The sequence below is a fragment of the Zootoca vivipara genome, chromosome 2, assembly GCF_965207765.1.
Source record: "Zootoca vivipara chromosome 2, rZooViv2.hap1.1, whole genome shotgun sequence".
NCBI lineage: Eukaryota > Metazoa > Chordata > Lepidosauria > Squamata > Lacertidae > Zootoca > Zootoca vivipara.
Window position 1 is genome coordinate 90,466,654 of NC_142584.1, and position 20,839 is coordinate 90,487,492.

At 39.1% G+C, this 20,839-nt stretch overlaps 1 protein-coding gene across 1 annotated transcript in view; it reads right to left on the minus strand.

Annotated features, from left to right (window-relative positions):
* The window catches only part of LOC118080810 (contactin-4), a 514,415-nt gene that overhangs the window by 439,086 nt on the left and 54,490 nt on the right, over positions 1-20,839 (minus strand). The window contains exon 2 of the mRNA XM_035106605.3: positions 18,741-18,781. The gene's annotated coding sequence lies outside the window, so the exon portion shown is untranslated. The remainder of the gene's footprint in view (positions 1-18,740; positions 18,782-20,839) is intronic.

A 20,839-nucleotide genomic window follows, 5' to 3' on the forward strand; every position in this document is an offset into this window, starting at 1 on the left:
AAAACCACCATTTTATAGTTCAAATCAGGGAAAATAAATACAGTAAATGGACAAAAGTATGAAGATTCACAAAATGTTTAGGGGTATGTGTACCCCTGCACCACCACCCCGAAAAAAGCACTGCACAAAATTACCCAGATTTTGTAGAAGCCAGATGGCTAAAGGAGGAGAATTTGGAGTAGAGGGGACAAAGTGCTCCAAACTGCCTCCAAGCTCCTCCACCCCCAACTGTTTTCCAAACTTGTGATTGCTAATGAAAATATGAAGCATTTGGAACCCCAAGGGAGGAGGTAAGCTTGAAGGGTGTTGCCAAATGAGCTCCCTTTTGTCCTCACTCTTCTATTTTGTTTATAACTTCCTAGCTGGCAAGTTCTAAGCCTGATGCAGGACCAGTTGTCATTTTTTATTATCAGAGGGGAAAAAACCAGTATCTTTACTCTAAGTGTTCTGGGCTGTTAAATTCTTGGATATGCAAATACCAAAAATCCCCTATATTCTAATGCAATAAAGACAAGACTGGAAACAGACTAGGCAAACTGGTTGCCTTGGTCAGGTGTGGCTACAGATTGCAGAGATCTGTCCCTAGCCTCTTTGCTGCAGGTGTCCTTCAGGGTGTTCTCTGAGGCTCCATTAGGTATGGCTAGAGAGGGAATACCAACAGTCTACGCTTATTTAGCTGCCACACACACACTGCTTGGGGAGGTATAGAAGTCCTGGATTTAAGTCTGTCCAAGGCATTGATGCAGAATATCCCTCTCCTTATTGAGAGAGTGCTTCCCCAGGAACTCTGAGACAGCTCTGGGACAAACTGACTGTCCCTGGGGTTTGGGACTCTTGAGGATACTGGACTGTAAAAGGGAGATTGTAAAGAATCTGGCCCAGGGGTGAAAGCAGATAACGTGAAGCAACATTTCTTGAATATACCTGATGATAGAGAGCTGAACAGATGTGAGTCAGAGTCTCCCCCCCACTTTGCCAGTTGTGCCATATGGAAGGCATGTAACATGCCTCCTTAAATGTGCCCCATACCCAGAGGTACAGCACACAGATACCCTGGTTTTTATTCTTCTAAGAAGATAAGAGCCTTCTAGATGAGGCCAATGGTTCTATATATCTATCTATTGCATTTGTACTTCAGCCAAAAGAGGCTCCTAGATCTGTTACATGCATATTTGCCTGAAACATGTAATTAGTCCCTTGCTGTGATATGTACCGTGTTTCTCCAAAAATAAGACACCTTCTTATATTTATTTTTCCTCAGAAAACAACAACACGGTGGCTTATTTTCAGGGGATGTCTTATTTTTTTTATTAAGTATGGTACAGTTTAACCTACAAGGTTAAACTGCCTATCACTATGGCTTATTTTTGGGGTATAGCTTATTTTCGGGGTATGGCTTATTTTCGGAGAAACATGGTATGTATGTCTCTTCATTCAAAGTCAGCAGCACGAATAGATCACAAGCTTCCATTCAGCATAATAACTCTTGAGTGTTTGTCTTTCCAGCTTCTATATTTAAAAGTAGGAAGGCTGACACTTTACTGATACTCTCTGTTTCTTAACCAGAAAGCTGGAATTGAAAAGCCTGCTGGGAAATAATATTCAAAACCCACACCTAAACCTAAACCTTTCCCCAATACCTTGACATTTCTGCAACATTCAGAGCCCATTTGCACAACGCAGGAAGGATGATAATGCTGAAGCCATTCAGTTGGAATGCATTATCAATTCCTAGCTGACATCTTTCACTAAATGGAACATTTAATTTGATCCTAGGCCAGTTCCGATTCTTTCTTCAGAAGAATGCATGAAAATAAATGTGCCTCTTACTGGTTTGGCACTCTTTGCAGGCTGCATTCTCTCTTTAAAATGAACTTTAGCTGTTTTGCAGTGCAGCTACAAGAAATGTCGAACTGCTGGTAGCAACACCTCATTAGTCAAAATACTCCACAGACTAGGCTGGTTGAATGCACAAATGGATTTAGAATTCACAACCGCACAGTGAAGGTGGAACAGAAATGAAAGTGAAAGTCATCAAAAAATTGGTTCCCAGCATAGGAGAAAATCAAAGGGAAAATGCAGCCCTTTAGCACCATCTCTGTATTTATCTTTTGCAAGTGATATTTTCTTCAAAACTGGTCTGTGTGTGCTATATACGTGAGTTACAGCAATGCCTGAAATACCCATATATGTAAGTGGGGATACAGTAAACAAAAGTCACTGTGTTTTTAAAAAAACACACACATGCAAACACTGTTTTTGAAAGCTAGGTGTGTCTGGCATAAGACAGAGATAATGGCAACATTCAGATAAAACACAAAGCCATTAACCATAGTTAAGCAGGTTAGCCTGCAGGCATGTTGTCTAAGCACCCAGAATATTCTCACTTCACTTCATGCTTCACTTCTACCTGGGGAAAGCAAACCACAGAGTAGCTGGATCAGCACTCATTGTTTGTTTCTTCCAAACAAGCTACTATCAGAAGGCAAGAACGAACATTGATTTCAGGTTGAATATCACGCTAACCTAGCCACCTCACCTAAGAGGGGATTGAACCAAGGAAACTTAGACCAGGGGTAGGCAACCTAAGGCCCGTGGGTCAGATACGGCCCAATTGCCTTCTCAATCCGGCCCACGGACGGTCTGGGAATCAGCGTGATTTTACACAAGTAGAATGTGCCCTTTTATTTAAAATGTATCTCTGGGTTATTTGTGGGGCCTGCCTGGTGTTTTTACATGAGTAGAATGTGTGCTTTTATTTAAAATGCATCTCTGGGTTATTTGTGGGGCATAGGAATTCATTCATTATTATTTTCAAAATATAGTCCGGCCCACCACATGGTCTGAGGGACGGTGGACCATCCCACGGCTGAAAAAAGTTGCTGACCCCTGGCTTAGACTGTGCTCACTAGCATGCAGCTACATCCAAAGTGTACAAAGAAATTCTCTAAACAAAATGCCATTATCCATCACATAGACATGGCATGTTTGAATTAGATTATTCCATTGTATCACTAACTCTGTGCTAGCGTGTATATTCATAAGAATGTATAAAACTCCAAGCATACAGAAACAAATTTGAATGGTGTCTATCCCGTGTCCATGTCCACCAAACAATGTCTACCAAACAAGCAAGCTTCACTGTGGAAAGAACAAAACAAATACTGAGAAACAAACTTAAAGTAAAACCAAAGTTTAGCATTGTAAGGATGAGTTGTAGCAATATTTGAGGTCATACACTCCCCCCTCCCTTCTCCTCTTTTGGCCTGGTTGTACAGAGATCGAAAATTTCTATGTCAGTTTTAGATTAATCATCGTTGAACTATAGGTCAGGCAAAGGCAAACTCGACCCTCCAGATGTTTTGGGACTACAACTCTCTTCATCCCTAGCTAACAGGACCAGTGGTCAGAGATGATGGTAATTGTAGTCTCAAAACATCTGGAGGGCCGAGTTTGCCCATGCCTGGTTTAGGGTTTGGGTATAAGGTTTGCTGAAACAAACTAGATCCTTAAAGTATACAAGCTGCTATTAATAAACCCTGCCTTATACTGTGCTGGTGGCGGTAGAGAAATTTAATAAATAATACATGATTTTGTAGACATATTTTCACAAGCAAGGAAGCAAAAAAAAAAGGCTTCCACTGAACTGAGTATACAGATTAGTAATAAGCTGTACATATCCGGCAAAAAAAGTTTAAGAAAATAATATTAATCGTATTCAAAAGCTAGCAGCAATCAGTATGCATCTGGCACAAAAGGTTTAGGAAAATATTATGCTTTTTCAAAAGCTAGAAGTCTAGCAATAAAGCAGAACCTTTGGGGAGCAGAAAAGTACATTTATAAGCACTACATATTGTGTTCAGGATCATAAGGTCAAAAAAATAAGACAGTCTTGTTGACCAATTTATCTCAGACAACAATTCATGTCAAAGACCCTGAAGGAACTAAACCTATCTGGCACAGAAAAATATAACCATTTCAAGGGATAAGGTGGGGAGTGGGCAAAGAGAATTATCTGCAGATAACAGTTACCAATAACAAAGCCAAAAGGAAGGAGATGTAACTCTGAACAAAAAATTATACACATACTCGCACACTTCCCAACTGGTAGGTAATTTTAACTTGCAGCTTTTGTTTGACAAAAAAAGTCATCACAGAAACCATTGAACTGTGCTTGAAGATAACCTTGTGTATCAAAGAGGAAGGAGATAGAGTTCAGGCAATTTTTGGACTATGTATTAACAAACAAAAATGAGATAATTGTGATTTCAGAAGTGTTGCAAGATAGGATAGTGTTTGAATGGGCCAAGGAGTTTGATCCCTCATTATGCAAATTTCAGAGAGGTAGATGTGCTATTATTTGAAAAAAATTAAATTAACTAAGAGAATCTTGTGGCACCTTGAATGCTAACAAAATTATTGTGGCATTAGCTTTTGTAGTCTTTTGCTGACAAGACATCACTGGGAGTCATACTTCTCTCACGGGAATTTCACTGCATCCACTCAAAGAAAAAGAAATTGACCTCGTTAGGATGCAATGCTAAACTATGTAATGCTAAATAATGCAAAGAAACCCATGGGCTCTTGATTTCCTCCCCTTTCATCCTCCTGCATGGTTCAAAGGAGAAGACTGGAAGGCCCAATGAGCTCATTGGGACTTACCCCAGGTAACTGTGCATCAAATAGAAAATGAAGTTACCTCTAAATTATATTGTTAACTAAAAATAAAAAGGCAAGTAACGAAATGCAATGGGCAGAATTAAATGTAGAACTAAGGAGATAATTCCAACAGTGCAAGCATTTTTGCTTGCCAGGTGGAACAATCTCCCCTCTCTTCTCCCATGTACTGTTTCGGTGGTTCTTCTGACTTTCCTGAGTAGAGTTGTGGAGGGTGTGGACATGCACAGAGGAAGAGGTGGAGAGAAATCCCATTATGCTAGCCCTAAAATTTGTATTTTTCTTTGACAACAGGGGCTTGCCCTATTGGTCAAACTTTGTTTTCATTTGAAGGGATGGGACTAAGAGGGACGGTGTGGTTTGAGGAGGAAAGTGAGGGGCCCAGAGGCCCACTGATAGATTAGCTGTGCACAAGGGCGCCCAAGAAACCTGGAGCTGGCTCTGGCTGCTATTGTGTATCAACAAATAACAATCAAGTTATTTGATTCCAAGCATTCATTGGAAATGCAACAAAACAGAGATTTGTTTTTTGTACTGAAAGTGAAGATTATTTATTCCATTTATAAACCATTGCACCCTTATTTTATTGCTATGGCTAATGGCTGATGCAAATAAAGATTCTTCTGATCTGAACACTGCACCCTGTATTCCTATCTAAATGTTGTGTAAATATAAAAAGTGTATACCATATTCAATATGCAAAAACAGTTTCTTTGAGCCTTTTATCCTAGGGCCCCGAGAATAGCCTGATCATGAATTTTACAAAAAATTATCCAAATTACACTCTGAAAAGTCCAAATTCCAAATACGAAACTGAGATCTTCTCCTAAAGTGGGGTGGGAAACTCCACCACCACAAGTGCTATATTGTGACTGAAATGAGTCTTTGAAGTGTAATAATGCTTCTTGCTTACCTGGATGACAGATAGAAAAAAGGGCATGTGCATATAAACCATATAAACTTCTGCCTTTTATGTGGTTGAAATGTAGGCTTCTATAAAAACCTAAGAGTCAGATTCACAACTCTACCCATTTTCCCTCTAGCCCTGCCCACCACTGGAATGTCAGACCCTACAAGGGTCCTTATTTTCCAGGGACAGTTCCGTATTTACAGAAGGCGCCCCAGTTTCTGATTTGATCCTGAAATGTCCCGCTTTTCCTTAGGATGTCCCCATTTTAATCAGAGAAATGTTGGAAGGTATGGAGTTATTATGTGACACCCCCACCCCCGAGCCAAGGAGACAAGTAACTATACAACCTTTAGAAGTTATATGAAGGCAGCCCTCTATAAGGAAGTTTTTAAATGTTTAATGTTTTATATATGTTGGAAGCTGCCCTGAGAGCCTGGAGCAACCCAATCAAAATGGCCAGGGTGTTGTTGTTGGTGGTGGTGGTGCTGCTGCTGAATAATAATAACATCCCTATTTTCAGTGGAGAAATGTTGGAGTGTATGGAATGTGGCTGTTCACAAGGTTGTCCACAACATTGCCCTCGGATTGAAAGAAAGGTACCACTACCCAGTTCTAAAGTGTAGGTGGATATGTCCAGAGGTGATATTCTTACACTTATAAAAATTTATAGCATGGAAGAAGGGAGCATTGTGCAGAGTATAGTATTCAACACAACAGAAGCAAGCCAATAAATATTTTACTGCAGACACTGCAGCAAGCAATAGAAAGGAAACTTCAGCTGAACACGAGGCATGCGATAAAGCACTTTCATTCATTACCAGCCACTACATATCCCTTGGGAAGCAAAGGAAAATGTTTAGCGAAAATGTAAACAAACATTTCAAAGAGAGACAGATGGGGTGAGTGGATTACTTTTGTTTCATTTATAGTGAGTTTCATTCCAAAAGTATTGTTAGGTTTTTCATGCAGCACAGCTCAGTTTTCCAAGGGTTTAAGTTCCATGAAGATAATTCTTAGGTGTTTCTGCTTTGAATCAGAATCGAGACTATTCTACTTAATCCAACGCAAAATCATTTTATTAAGTATCCTTTAGCTAGATAATAGTAATGATAAATTATGAAGTACAAAAAACAATTAGGAGGAAAGTGGACTGGACAATAATGCTCTTGTAAGAAACTGGGCTGAAAGGCCACATACAGAGGCATGTTGTTACATGCTATAATTGTTTGGTGGCTGATAGAAGGATTTCAGTTTTCTGAGGTTGTTTAGAAACCAGCTAAAGGGTGCTGCAAATATAATTTCTGTAAGTTGGTTTTTGCAAATATCTGTTAGGTCAGTTCAGATTTATGATACAGCAGCAACTAGGCCATGTTACACACAGCACTGGAACATGTTTTGTGAAGTTATCACTTATTCCATACTCTGTTGTGTGCAGTAGTTAGAACATTTCTGAATGGTTTTACAAAAGCTCACTATTACCAGTGATCTAGTTTGAGCCAATGTTTACTCAGAGTAGACCCACTGAAATGAACTAACTTGGGTTCATTAATTCTAATGGGTCTTCTCTGAATAGAAATCAGTCGGATACAACCCAGTACTGGAGAGAAACCACATTCATCATGATAAACCCAACTTGCTGTTAGTCTACTCTAAGGAGTGATCCGGTTTTTGCATGCTGCACAACTGAACTGAGCTTTGCCTAGATATGGATTACTTGAGCACTGTTGAGATCATTCAAAGTGATCTGAAATTTCAGCTTATCTGAAATTTACACAGCATTCTACCCCATAAAACCTGTATGGCTTAATATTTATTGTCCCCTTACTTTGCCAAAGACGACTAACAAAAAGGCACCAGCAACCATATCCTGCTACTTTCTACAGAAGCACCTTCTATAATTCAAAAGTACCACAACAATTTCCAAGCCATGTAGCATGAATGAGAAAGTGTAAGTAATATTTTTATGATATTCCTGATGTTGCCTTTCACATTTTAAGCATGAACAGCAAGATCTCTTGCCCTCCATACTTTATGATGACACATATATGGTGACAGTTGTCTACCTTCTGAGGCATTTGTTTTTAATGCAGCAAATATGGGTTGAAATTGTCAATGTCTTTGACATCTATAAATCCACCTTGGACATTTTAATCAATACAAATCTTCTTTGTGGATACTGTCTTTTTTCACTGCAAGGCTGATGGAATGATGCTATTAATTTTTATTTTTATTTTACTCAGACATGCATTATTTTGCGGTGATATTTTTAGCACTATGTTTTGCTTTATTGCATAGTATCTCTATTGTTTCACTTTGTTCTTTTATTAATATATAAGTCATTCTGAGAGTCCTTTGGACCAAAAATGGAGACTACTAAATAGATTAATGAAATACAGCTATAGATGTTCCAATGTTCCTGCCCATACTAATACAGTGGTACCTCGGTTTACAACCACAATTGGTTCCGGAAGTCTGTACTTAACCTGAAGCAAACATTCCCATTGAAAGTAATGGAAAGTGGATTAATCCATTCGAGACGGTCTGTGGAGTATTTAAACTGAAGCGTGCTTAACCGGAAGCGAACTTTCCCATTGAAAGTAATGGAAAGTGAATTAATCCATTCCAGATGGGTCTGCAGTGTTTGTAAACCGAGCGGTTGTAAACCGAGGTATGACTGTATGCTAAAGGAGGTCTAACATAGAGTTTTCATCCCAAAATGTCAGTTTTTCATGAGTAGATTTATTTTATGTGAATGTGCCTGGCCTTGGAGTGTCAAACAGTGCAGTGCAGCAACATATCCATCTCACTGGGTTTCTGCTTGTCTGTTTCACTAATGTAAGAGGAAAAGCAGATCTCCCCTCAGTCCTTGAACAAGTCTATGACAGAAGTCTCCCAGCTTGAATCCAGTCAAAAAGTGGGCTATGCATGCTCAATCAAGTGATTCTGCAGTTGAAAATTTCACATCTTAGAATCCACATCTAAAATTTTGCTTTTGCAAAATACTCCAACTCAGGGGTTTCCAAACTATAGTTCCCAGAACACCAGTGGCCCACAAGCTTCATTCAGGTAGTCCGTGGCAAGTCTGCATAAAAATATTTGCATGTGTTCTTAATTGTACTATTTTTATTGCTTGTTTTATTTCTCATTTTGTATTCTATAGTACAGTCATACCTCGGTTTAAGTATGCCTTGGTTTGAGTATTTTCAGTTTAAGTACTCCGCAGACCTGTCTGGAACGGATTAATCCACTTTCCATTAATTTCAATGGGAAAGTTCGCTTCATATTAAGTACGGACTTCCGGAACAAATTACACTCATACCTCGGGTTAAGTACACTTCAAGTTGAGGACTCTGCAGACCCGTCTGGAACGGATTAATCCACTTTCTATTACTTTCAATGGGAATGTTTGCTTCAGGTTAAGTACAGACTTCCGGAACCAATTGTGTTTGTAAACCGAGGTACCACTGTATTAGAATTTATAAAAAATAAGACATGAGAAATAGAAGAAGCAATAAAAATATAATTAGAAACCACAGAACATCTAGCACAGTGCATTACCATTGTTTCAACAGGCAAAAAACCAATTCAATGGTCCACCAGAATCAACAAGTGGTCGGTGGGTGGAGGTTGGGAATTATTGCTCTACCCTCAGGAAAGACAAATTCTCCACTATTTACATCACATGGGGAAACAGAACAAACCAGAAGTCTGCCAGGACTGGAAATATCTGAGGTTCTGTAACTACTTAGCCAAGCGCCAAACATGCACCAATTTCTGTCATGAAAAATAATGTAATAGGTACACTAGTATTATTGAGGGAAGAAATCCATCTTAGTAAAATACCTCTTTTCCTGAAATGTTTTTCAGACCCAGTATCTTTCCCCCCCTTTCCTTCTAGCACCCCACCATTTCATTTTTCACAATAGTGAACTTCTTTACAAACCAGTTCATCAAAAGCACTTTTCATGACAGCAGCAGCAGCTCTTAACTAAAAACTCCTTACCTTCTTTTATTTAATAAAAATCAGTTTAGCCCAGAGCTCTTTATGTTTAAACTCTAGCCACTTTTGAACACATTAGAACTCTAGCTCCTTACTTTTGAGCAGTTTAAAAAGGCTACTTCTGTTTGACTTGCTTTACATTTGATTGTAATAATAACAACAAGGAACAGCCTTAAAAACATCACTCAGGAGTGCAATGGAAGTGCTTGGCTGCCCTTACATGTAAGCAATTTGTGACTGAATCTCTTTGGTGTCAGGACAATGCATACTTGTTTTTCCACTTAGCAGATTTTCTCCACAACTGAAAATGTGGACTAGTTCACAATTCTCAACAATGTTCACCTTCTCAACAATGCAATTCTGACTAATAGTTACAACATGAACCTATTTGTTAAAGAAACTTCACTCATTTTCCCCTCCTTGCAGTGTTGGAATACTTAGATCAAACATTTCCCTTTGCCTGCAAGTACACAACATTCTAGAATAAAAAAGTATGAAGAACATAAACAAAAACCATAAAAAGGACCTGCAGAATCAGGTGATTGATCTAGTCCAGCATCCTGTCCTTACAGTGGCCAGCCAGATGCCTTTGTCAAGCAGGTTTTGAGCACAAGAGCACAGTCTTCTCCTATTGTTTCCAGCAACTGGTAATCAGAAGCACTGCTGCCTTCAGCTGTGTCTAATGCTCTTTTAAAGCCATCTAGGTAGGTGGCCATCATGCCTCCTGTGGGAGTCAGTTCCATAGTTTAACTATGTGCTGCATAAAGAAGCACTTTCTTTTATCTGTCCTGAATCGTCCAATATTCATCATCTTCTTCATCATCACCACCCTTTCATTGTGAACTTTACTTAATATACATTTTTTGTCTGATATATGCAAAGCAATTTCCTCTTATATAATGTATTTTCATATTTTATTTCTATTTGTACACATATTTTTAATGTACATTTTAGCATATGCATTTTTGTGCACACTCCTTGGCTGGAGAACTACAATGCAAAATTCAGAGAAGTGTGACTCTCACATGATGGCTGTGTTTCAATTCATGAATTGTTTCAGAAAGTATGAATCTAGGATGCAAAATGAATGGAATTTCCCCCTCATCCCTACTTTTTTATTATTTTTATTTTTATGAAGTTATTTCTCCATTAGATATCCAAGAATGCTGTCCTTCAATCGCTACAATATATTTACTTGTAGCTACAGCAGCTACAAGACTTCTCAATCTGGAAGGAGCCATCTTCATTGTAGGAAAATGGTTCACCAGGAAGAGAAAATCAGGTACTGAGATTGGGTAGAATAATAACCTTCCCAATTTAAACGCTGAAAAGACTGTGAATACTCATTGGGTTTTCAGAAAAACAATCCCCTGCAATTTCCCCCAATTTTTTGATGCACTGAAATGGGAAAGACAACATATGGAACACAAACAGTAGGTGAAAGGGAAGCAATTGGCAGAACACCACAAACTGTTCCAAGAAGAAACATTATTAAACTGGTGTATTTTGGCCACTTCTCAATGGGTGTGCCAGAAAACTGGCCAACTCAGTCCTCTACATGGATATTGGAGGGGGGGCTGTGTATATCGGGGGGGCTGTGTGGAGAGAGTCTCTTCCTTTAAATACCTGGGTGTCCATCTTAGTGAAGACCTAACTTGGAATGTCAATACAGCCCAGGTGGTTAGGAAGGCCCAACCTTCATTTCCTTAGGGTCTTGCGAAAGAACAAGGTTGGACAGCAACTGATGATTTCCTTCTATCGGTCCACGATAGAAAGTGTTCTCTCATACTGCATTACGGTGTGGTACGCTGGTTTGACAGCCATGGACAGAAAGTCCCTACGGAGGGTGGTGAAGACAGCACACGATATTGTGGGCTTTCCCCTGAGTCCGCGAGATGTCATCGCGAGAGACTGTTGCCTCAGAAGAGTGAGGAACATTCTTAGGGATGACTCACACCCTGGCCAGCACCTTTTTAAACTCCTGCCCTCGAGCTGGAGATATAGAAGCATGATAAGCCGCACCAACAGGTTAAAGAACAGTTTCTACCTGTGGGCCGTGAGGCTGCTGAATGGAAGACAGCAACACTGCAGCTGACTTTGGGGTTGGTGGTTGTACAACAGCACAGAGAGTATAACAAGGACTGAGAGATTGGGGGGGGGGCTCATTTAATCTCACTGTAAACAAGTGGTACAGTGACATTAAGTATTTCTATTTTCTATTTCTATGGAGATAATTTTATACCACCACCATCACACTTAGTAAATGTTTCAGTAAAGACATATTTAACATGTGTCCCATTGAAATATGCTATATACAAAGCACACAATACTATAGCTGGATATTTCATGCTATGTCTATCATCATGTGTTATTTTCATTTCAGCAGAAATTACACTGATAATGCAAAATCCCTAAACCCAAAATTGAAGTGGACAGATTGGAAGCCTTTAAAATAATAATAATAATAGCCATTTGTGCAATCCAGATTATAAACTCATCACCATTATCAATTGCTGGTGACAGCAGTTTGTGGCAATGTTTATTTGCAGTCCATATTTAACTGAATTAATTCTTAGCTTTCCTAGAAAGCCATAATGATCTCTATTCAGCATCCTGAGCTAAGTGCAGAAAAGTGGATTTGCTTAATACAGATTTATTTTTCTCCTTTCTAAACATGCAATGACACTTGCTGACTTAATAGGCACTTGGTTTGGTTTTTGGAGCATTATGTACTTGAGCAACAAGAATCAATAAATAGAATTCAAGAGCAAGTCATAGATAGAAGTCTGGACATCCTTCTCCAGTTACCTCATCTCTAGATGTAGCATACAAGCTTAAATCCTGAAGGTTCCAGGATGCAGCATACGACAAAATATAAAGAAGCAGTTCACTATTTGCTGAAAATATAATAATGCTGGTTAGCTCGCTGAGATCAGATGGTGACTTCAGTATTGCTGCCCTGATGAGAACTCACACATACAAAAACTTGAATTTTGTGACAGAAGTCCCACCTTGCATTATATGTCTAGCAACAAAGCACAGCAACATCCAGCTTAAAAAGGTAAAGGGAACCCTGACCATTAGGTCCAGCCGTGACCAACTCTGGGGTTATGGCGCTCATCTCGCATTATTGGCTGAGGGAGCCAGCGTACAGCTTCTGGGTCATGTGGCCAGCATGACAAAGCCGCTTCTGGCAAACCAGAGCAGCACACGGAAACGCCGTTTACCTTCCCGCCGGAGCGGTACTTATTTATCTACTTGCACTTTTTGGCATGCTTTCAAACTGCTAGGTTGGCAGGAGCTGGGACTGAGCAACGGGAGCTCACCCCGTCGCAGGGATTCGAACCTTCTGATCTTCAAGCCCTAGGCTCTGTGGTTTAACCCACAGCGCCACCCACATCCCAACATCCAGCTTAGCCAAGCCTAATAAGTGACTACTTATCAATCATTTCAACACCATAGTTCAGCGTACAATGTACTTTACATCTGTATTATTCTCTCATCCCCAAATTGCAGCCCTATGAAACAGATTAGGGCATCTAATGTGATGCCTGGATAAGCAGAGATTTTATCATGGCCAAACATCACACTGTATCCATGGCAAACACAATACTTGGTTGTGTGATTCATTGAGACGTACATGTGACAAAGCAGTCTATAGCAGAAACATTAAGATGACTTCTGTTGGGTGCTTGTGCTCTCTGTTTAACCTGAGGGTATGTCTACACAATTTCTAAAAACTCAAGCATTTTCTCTTTCTCCTAGAGAGCTTACATTTTTTTTAATACAGGAATCCAGTTATATGGGAGAAAATTAGCTGTATTTGATGTTTGACACTACATCAGAATACTAATCCAAATAAGTATTGCATTAAAATAGAGAGTGCTTGAGTAGAATTTAAATTGTTAAGACATAGGGAATAACATAGTTATGTTATTTCATTAAACCAAATGTTATTTCATTAAACCAAATCACTGCAATGATACCTCAGAAAATGAAGCAAAAGACAAGTCTATCACTGGAAGTAGTAACTTCTATAGTATTAATGAAAGCCATTATTTGATGGTGAAGAGGCAGGGTATCAGGAACCACGGGTAACTTCTGTTCTGTGTTATCCATATTTCTTTGTAATACCCTGCGTACAAACATCCTCAAACATAAAAAAAATCTGCAAATGAGGCCTTATATGGGGAAACCTTTGTGGGACATCCATTGCATGGAGCAAAACTTTGTCAGTTGTGGTTCCAATCTAGCCACAGGTCCTCCTTGGATCACCACATAATGTAAATAAATAATGGATAAGAACATTTAAATTTAGGTTGGAAGGTTACCTCTAGCTCTCTCTCTCAGTAGTCCATTTGCTCTTGTTCTTTTAAAAAACCTACATGATTTTATTCTCTCATTTTTTGTGATTTAATTTATGATGATTACCGTGCAGTTTTAACCTGAAGCCTGGCATAAACAACACCTGAAGCTTAACTTCCACATGTCTTCCTAGTGTGAATTGCCAGATGTCCTAATGTGGTTGCAGCTTGCACATTGGTCTGCAGGGGAAAATACAAATTTTCTACTTTAGATATTGGCTTGGCTCACACATCACATTAAACCATTGTTTCTTCACTTACTCCTGTTGCTGCCATGCCTCAGATCAAGAAGCATAGCCTGAATTGTTGTCTCACCTAACCTAGGCTCATGGCTTGTTTTCTTACAAATGAGCTACGAGCATTAACTAAAGGGGGGGTAAAACCTTGGTTATCTATCACCCACGATTTGTTTGGAGGAAATAAATCAAGAATCTTGGATCAGACAATACAGTGAACCAAACTGGCTTGTTTTGTCTGCAGTACGGCAGCGTACATAGGGGAGCAGCTCTGTGTGAAATTTTGTCTCAAACTATGGTTTAATGTAGCATCTGAATAAGGCCATTATAGGAAATGCAGTGTCACCGGTTTGCATATTACCTGTATCATCTCCCCAAACAACACCAAAACACTCATAAAGACAGCATATATAGTAGGCTGGCTTTGTGAACAGGAGCCCTTCACACTGCCACATTTTCTGCAAGCCAAATTTTGCAATTAGCCAAATTCTGAGTTTATATTAATCAGTTGCTGGGAAGAAAACAGCAGGAAAGTGCTGTCACCTTCATGCCCTGCTTGCAGCCATACTGTGGGAAGTTGTATGCTAAACCAGGTATTGTGGTCTAATCCAACGGGTCTCTTAAGTTCTTAAGGCTAGTGCTATACAGAATGCAGAATACATAGTGCCAAGCTCACCACAATTACAAGCTCAACTAATGACCCATCCATAAGAAGGGCATGTAAAGAAGCACTGGAGAAGTTTTATTCTGGTGAATTTTGAATGTGGAAATGTCCTTACAAATCAAGTAAAGCTGACCATAGAAAGGTCAAGGTGGTTTAAAAGGAATTATGTGGCAAAGAAACTGGAAGGTAAAGAAGGAGAACTGAGCAACAAAAATGGAGATATTGTTAATACAAGGGATTAAAAAGTCCAACAGACACCATGTACACCATGGACCAAAGAATGGAAGCAAATAAAGTTATGCTGAAGAAGAAACTCCTAAGTTCTCCAGGAGAACCAATAACACTAATCATTCATTAGGGATCAGCTCAGAGTGGTTAGTGGATCAAATTTTATTTTAAGAAAGCAACCAGCTGACCCACCAAACATAAAGGAAATTACTTGCACAAGGACGCCAATTACACTTTTACTTACCAAGGGTCATACACAATATAAAGTGAAACAGGGAAAGCCAATGGTAGTAAAGACTTGTACTAGGTAAGGGGGTCAGGAATGGGGTTTGGGTTTTTTTTAAGGATTTATCCTACTTCAGCAGAATGTTCTTTGCATATTACAAAGTCAGCATAAAATGTCACATTTACATTAAGGAATTATAGCAGGATTCATGTATGCTTGATGTAAGAATATAAATATTCAGCAGCTGCAAAATGATTGCAGAGAAGACTAAATGCTCACTTGTAAACCACAGTGCTACTTGTATATCATGAAATATGGAAAAATACTGTAGGCAAAAAAATGCCATGTAAAACAAATTGGGTTTGGACCATATTTGATTTGCAAATGAAAATGAAGACGACGACACTAAGCTGTCTAAGAGAATCAGTAAACAGCAGGTTCACATACAGGGCACTTGTTCAGATATCTGTGGGTATAAGACCTTGGCCTCTTACCTTTTACCTTACCTTTTCACTTGGAAGTAGAAAAGATTTACATGGAGAAATACAGATATTACTGAAACAGGTAATCATTTCAGGAAGTAACTTCCTGTTTTTAAAAAGGCGAAGCTCACAGTTTTGACTGGATCACCTTTATCTATATGCTGATTGATATTCAAAGAACCCTATTGTGCTTATCCTTGCAGACACCATGCTGTTTTCTTCTTCAGCAAGACTTGGTATTCTATACGCTTGGTGATTCTATATTTAATGATGATTTGTACAAACTCTTCTGGAACAACAAACCTGGATCCCCTTTAAAACATTATCTAATAACTAGTTGTGAAATCTGCTTCCCCCCCTCCAAATTGCTTTTCCTTTTGTGTCATGTAGATTGTAAGCCTATGAGCAGGGACTGTCTTATTACTGGTTACAGGTAGGTAGCCGTGTTGGTCTGGATCGAAGTAAAATAAAAAAATTCCTTCAGTAGCACCTTAAAGACCAACTAAGTTTTTATTTTGGTATGAGCTTTCGTGTGCATGCACGAAAGAAGAAGAAGTGCATGCACACGAAAGCTCATACCAAAATAAAAACTTAGTTGGTCTTTAAGGTGCTACTGAAGGAATTTTTTTATTTTACTGTCTTATTACTGATATTTATAAGCCAATATGAGGGCCTTTTTCATTTGAAAAGCAGGGTGAACATTAGATAGATAGACAGACAGACAGACAGACAGACAGACAGACAGACAGACAGACAGACACATAGGGTTACAATATGAGCTGTGAAAATTCCCCAGTTCAAATCTTACATCTATGCTATGAACGTGCTAGATGACATTCAGCCACCCACAGCAATATAGGGATAATAATACTGGTCTAACTTGTAGGTCAATTGGAAGGATTACTGATATAATGCATACGAAGAGTTCTGAGTGTGCCAAAACACTGCATCCAACATTAACTGTAGAATTCCCAGCACTGCACTTCTTAAGAAACGAATCTAAAAATCCTGCATAATTTTAAAGTATAAAAATCCTTTCTGCATATTTGGAAATTGAAAACTGTCTAAACAATGCAAAACAGAAGAGGGAAATAGAAAGAAGTGGGGAAATGTTTTGGAAAAGACATGTTGAATTGAATCTGAATCATCCAGTTCAGAAAAAAATGTCTTCAATTCTCTTATTATTTCAAACAATAAAATAAGGTCAATTAGCATTCTCAACAACATGCTAGCAACCCAAGAGAAACATATGAATAATTCAAATCTAGAAAAAGGAGAACAATTGACAAAATAAATATTTTAATGATCTGCTCGTCTGCAACCACTCAGTAGTGGCAGAGTAATAAAATCTGAGAGTAAAAGAATAGCACTGGGGAAATGATTCAGTAGATTATTAATTGATTTCAAAATTTCAAAATCCCCTACATATTAGCTTTCAAAAGATGATTGTGAATACTTTGTAGACTGCGCAGAATACAGAAGTAGCCTGGCACGTAGATGCAGACAAGAACTCCTTCAAAATGAGTTGGTGCAATAAAAACTACTTTCAAGGATGAAGATTCAGTATAGGATACAACAGGAGTATTATCATACTTATTCTTAAAATGTTTTTTTACTAACAACAATAAAGCTGTACAGCTGTGGTTTCAACACTTTAGTTCATACCATATAGAACTTCAAGCTCAGCAATTCTGTATGTCTTTATAAACTTCTGTAGCACATAAACTGCTCATTACAAGAATTCCAAAGGAGAGAAAAAAATAAATTACAAGTCTCCATAATGGCAGTGTAAGATTTTTATGCAGAGTCCATAACTTCCCTTATTCAATATCCTTTGTGAACATCACATCAGCTGCACAACAACAGGAAATACAAGTCACTCATGCAACTCTCCCTCACATCTAAATAATCCACAAATCCACCAGGGACTGAACTTTGGACATTCTGCATGTAAAGCAGGTGCTTAATCACTTAGTAGAGAGGACCCACATTTATACCAATTAGGACCAAGAATGTAATGCGAGCTGTACCAATACTGCAATGGCATAACCTCCTACAATAGACTATGATTGATATAAGGAAACTCATCTCTTAGCAATGAATTAGCCTTCACACAATAGGCCCATTATATTTCCTCTTATTTTTAGGCATTTTACTGTTTGTAAATGTATTGGGGGAAAAGACTTCAGTCCTGTGCTCTACATACTGAACTATTTCAAAACAACTTCTTGATTAGATCATGCCTATTCTGAAGTCACAGTATTTCAAAACTGTGCTTTTCCCCAAAACGTACAGATTTCATAAACTTTAACAAAAAAAAGTTAAAATAAAATGAATTTAGCTTGATAGTATATCTATGGAATTCTTCTCTCAGATTGCTCCACACTCTCAGTTCTATCAACCTAAGGTACCAAGCAGGGTCTATGTGCATCTGTCCAGAACCTCTGATTCTCAGTGACTGCCAACGTCTAATTCAACTCTGTTCAAATTCTGAATCTCACATTGTAGGTCTGAACAAATGATAGTTAAAGTGTTGTTGTTTTTTCAGAACTTATCGTGTAAACAGCCCTCCTCCCCTGATCTTGCCTCAGATGAAAATAAACAAGCATTTGTTTGCCATCACAAGTTTCCATTTTCTAGCAGAAGCTTGGGACAAAATACAGTGGTACCTCAGGTTACAAACGCTTCAGGTTACAGACTCCGCTAACCCATAAATAGTAGCCTGGGTTAAGAACTTTGCTTCAGGATGAGAACAGAAATTGTGCTCCGGCGGCGTGGTGGCAGTAGGAGGCCTCATTAGCTAAAGTGGTGCTTCAGGTTAAGAACAGTTTCAGGTTAAGAACGGACCTCCGGAATAAATTAAGTTCTTAACCACAGGTACCACTGTATTAAGAGATAAATCATGATGATGTGATAGAATAAGCAACAACACTAATATACAAACTCTACTTACTTCAAGGCATGATACAGAGTCCTGTTTCAGTTCACCATCACCTGTAAGAACACATATATAATGTTACCATGTGTATTGATTAAAAAAAAGTTATCTTACTAATCAGGTTCAGCCTTCAATTTTAGAAACAGTGAATATAAGCAGACTGGTCCATTTCTCTGAAAATTGTTTGGAGATGCTATTTATAAAATTGAGCAAGAATAATGTTTCTGTTGCTTAGAAACATTACGCTATTCTTATAAGACTTAACTTTCCTCCAAATATCCCTCCTGTACACAAAAGAGATCTGAATATGTATCTATGTGTACAAGGCTAATTTAGCATAGCAAAATCATGAATTAAAAACAAAAAATGCCAAACCAAGCACTCCCCTGGATTATTCCACCCTATGAATCACTGCTTCCTTCCTTCTACTTGAGTTACCTCTTTATTCTCTCTTGAGCAGCTCTTGACAGCTATGTGCTACTCTCAGGCCTCCTGTGTGCACAGCTCTCAATGCTCTGAGTTCAGCTATTCCACCTGTAGCTATTTGAACCTCATCATTCGGCAGCCTTGACTCAACACCCAGCTGTCCAAAACTGACTTCGGGCAGAACAAGCTCTTTTCAGCCTGCCAAGCCCCTCTGGAACCTTCCACTTCTCTTGTTTGCCCAGATGCTCTCAGCGTGCCAAAGTCAGCGGTCTCAAAGCTGGAACTAACAGTTTCCAGCTGCACAAAGAATCTCAGCATGTGTTTCCCTTAAAATGGCTGAGGTCAAAACGACCGGGTCCAAATTCTGGATTTAAAAGCCAAAGTGATTGTCAGGAGAGCCTTTATGCTGGATTTTGGTGCCTTTCATGGAAACTGGGGTGGAATTACTACCAAAAAAAGAAATTGCTGCTTAGGATGTAGTGAATATGAAAATTGGGTGGTCATGAAGTTGGTACCACAGGAATGTGTGATTTTAATCAAAACTGGAGAACTATGTAAGTCGAAATAAATAAAAACATTTAAAAAATTGTCCAGTAGCACCTTAGAGACCAACTAAGTTTGTTCTCTCCTGCCAACCTAGCAGTTTGAAAGCGTGTCAAAGTGCAAGTAGATAAATAAGTACCGCTCCCACAGGAAGGCGAATGGCATTTCAGTGTGCTGCTCTAGTTCACCAGAAGTGGCTTAGTCATGCTGGCCACATGACCTGGAAAAACTGTCTGTGGACAAACGTCGGCTCCCTGGGCCAGTAAAGAGATATGAGAGAAGAAGACGAAGAAGAAGACGAAGAAGGGAAGAAGAGTTTGGATTAGATATCCTGCTTTATCACTACCCTAAGGAGTCTCAAAGAAGCTAACATTCTCCTTTCCCTTCCTCCCCCACAACAAACCATAGCTGCCAAGTTTTCCCTTTTCTCGCGAGGAAGCCTATTCAGCATAAGGGAAAATCCCTTAAAAAAGGGATACTTGGCAGCTATGCAACAAACACTCTGTGAGGTGAGTGAGGCAGAGAGATTTCAAAGAAGTGTGAGTAGCCCAAGGTAACGCAGCAGCTGCATGTGGAGGAGCAGAGACACAAACCTGGTTCACCAGATTATGAGACTACCCCCCTTAACCACTACACCACACTGCCGCAACCCCTGAGTCGTTCGCGACTGGACTTAGCAGTCAGGGGTCCTTTACCTTTTTAAAAGTTTGTTCTAAATGAACACTTCTTCAGATACACACGAAAGCTTATACCCAGAACAAACTTAGTTGGTCTCTAAGGTGCTACTGGACAGTTTTTAAATTTATTTATTTATTTATTTCGACTGCATCAGACCAACACGGCTACCTACCTGAACGAAGAACTAAGATTTTATTTTACTTTTTAAAGAAGATATACACTGCTTTTACCCATGTCCATTTTTATTTTTTTTACTTTAAAATCATGCTGCTACCTCGGGTAAATGTTAAAATATGAAGCACTGAAAAATATTTGCATTCTACTAAACTTCTCATTCAGCCCTGAGTGCTCACTGGAAGGACAGATCGTGAAGCTGAGGCTCCAATACTTTGGCCACCTCATGAGAAGAGAAGAATCCTTGGAAAAGACCTTGATGTTGGGAAAGATGGAGGGCACTAGGAGAAGGG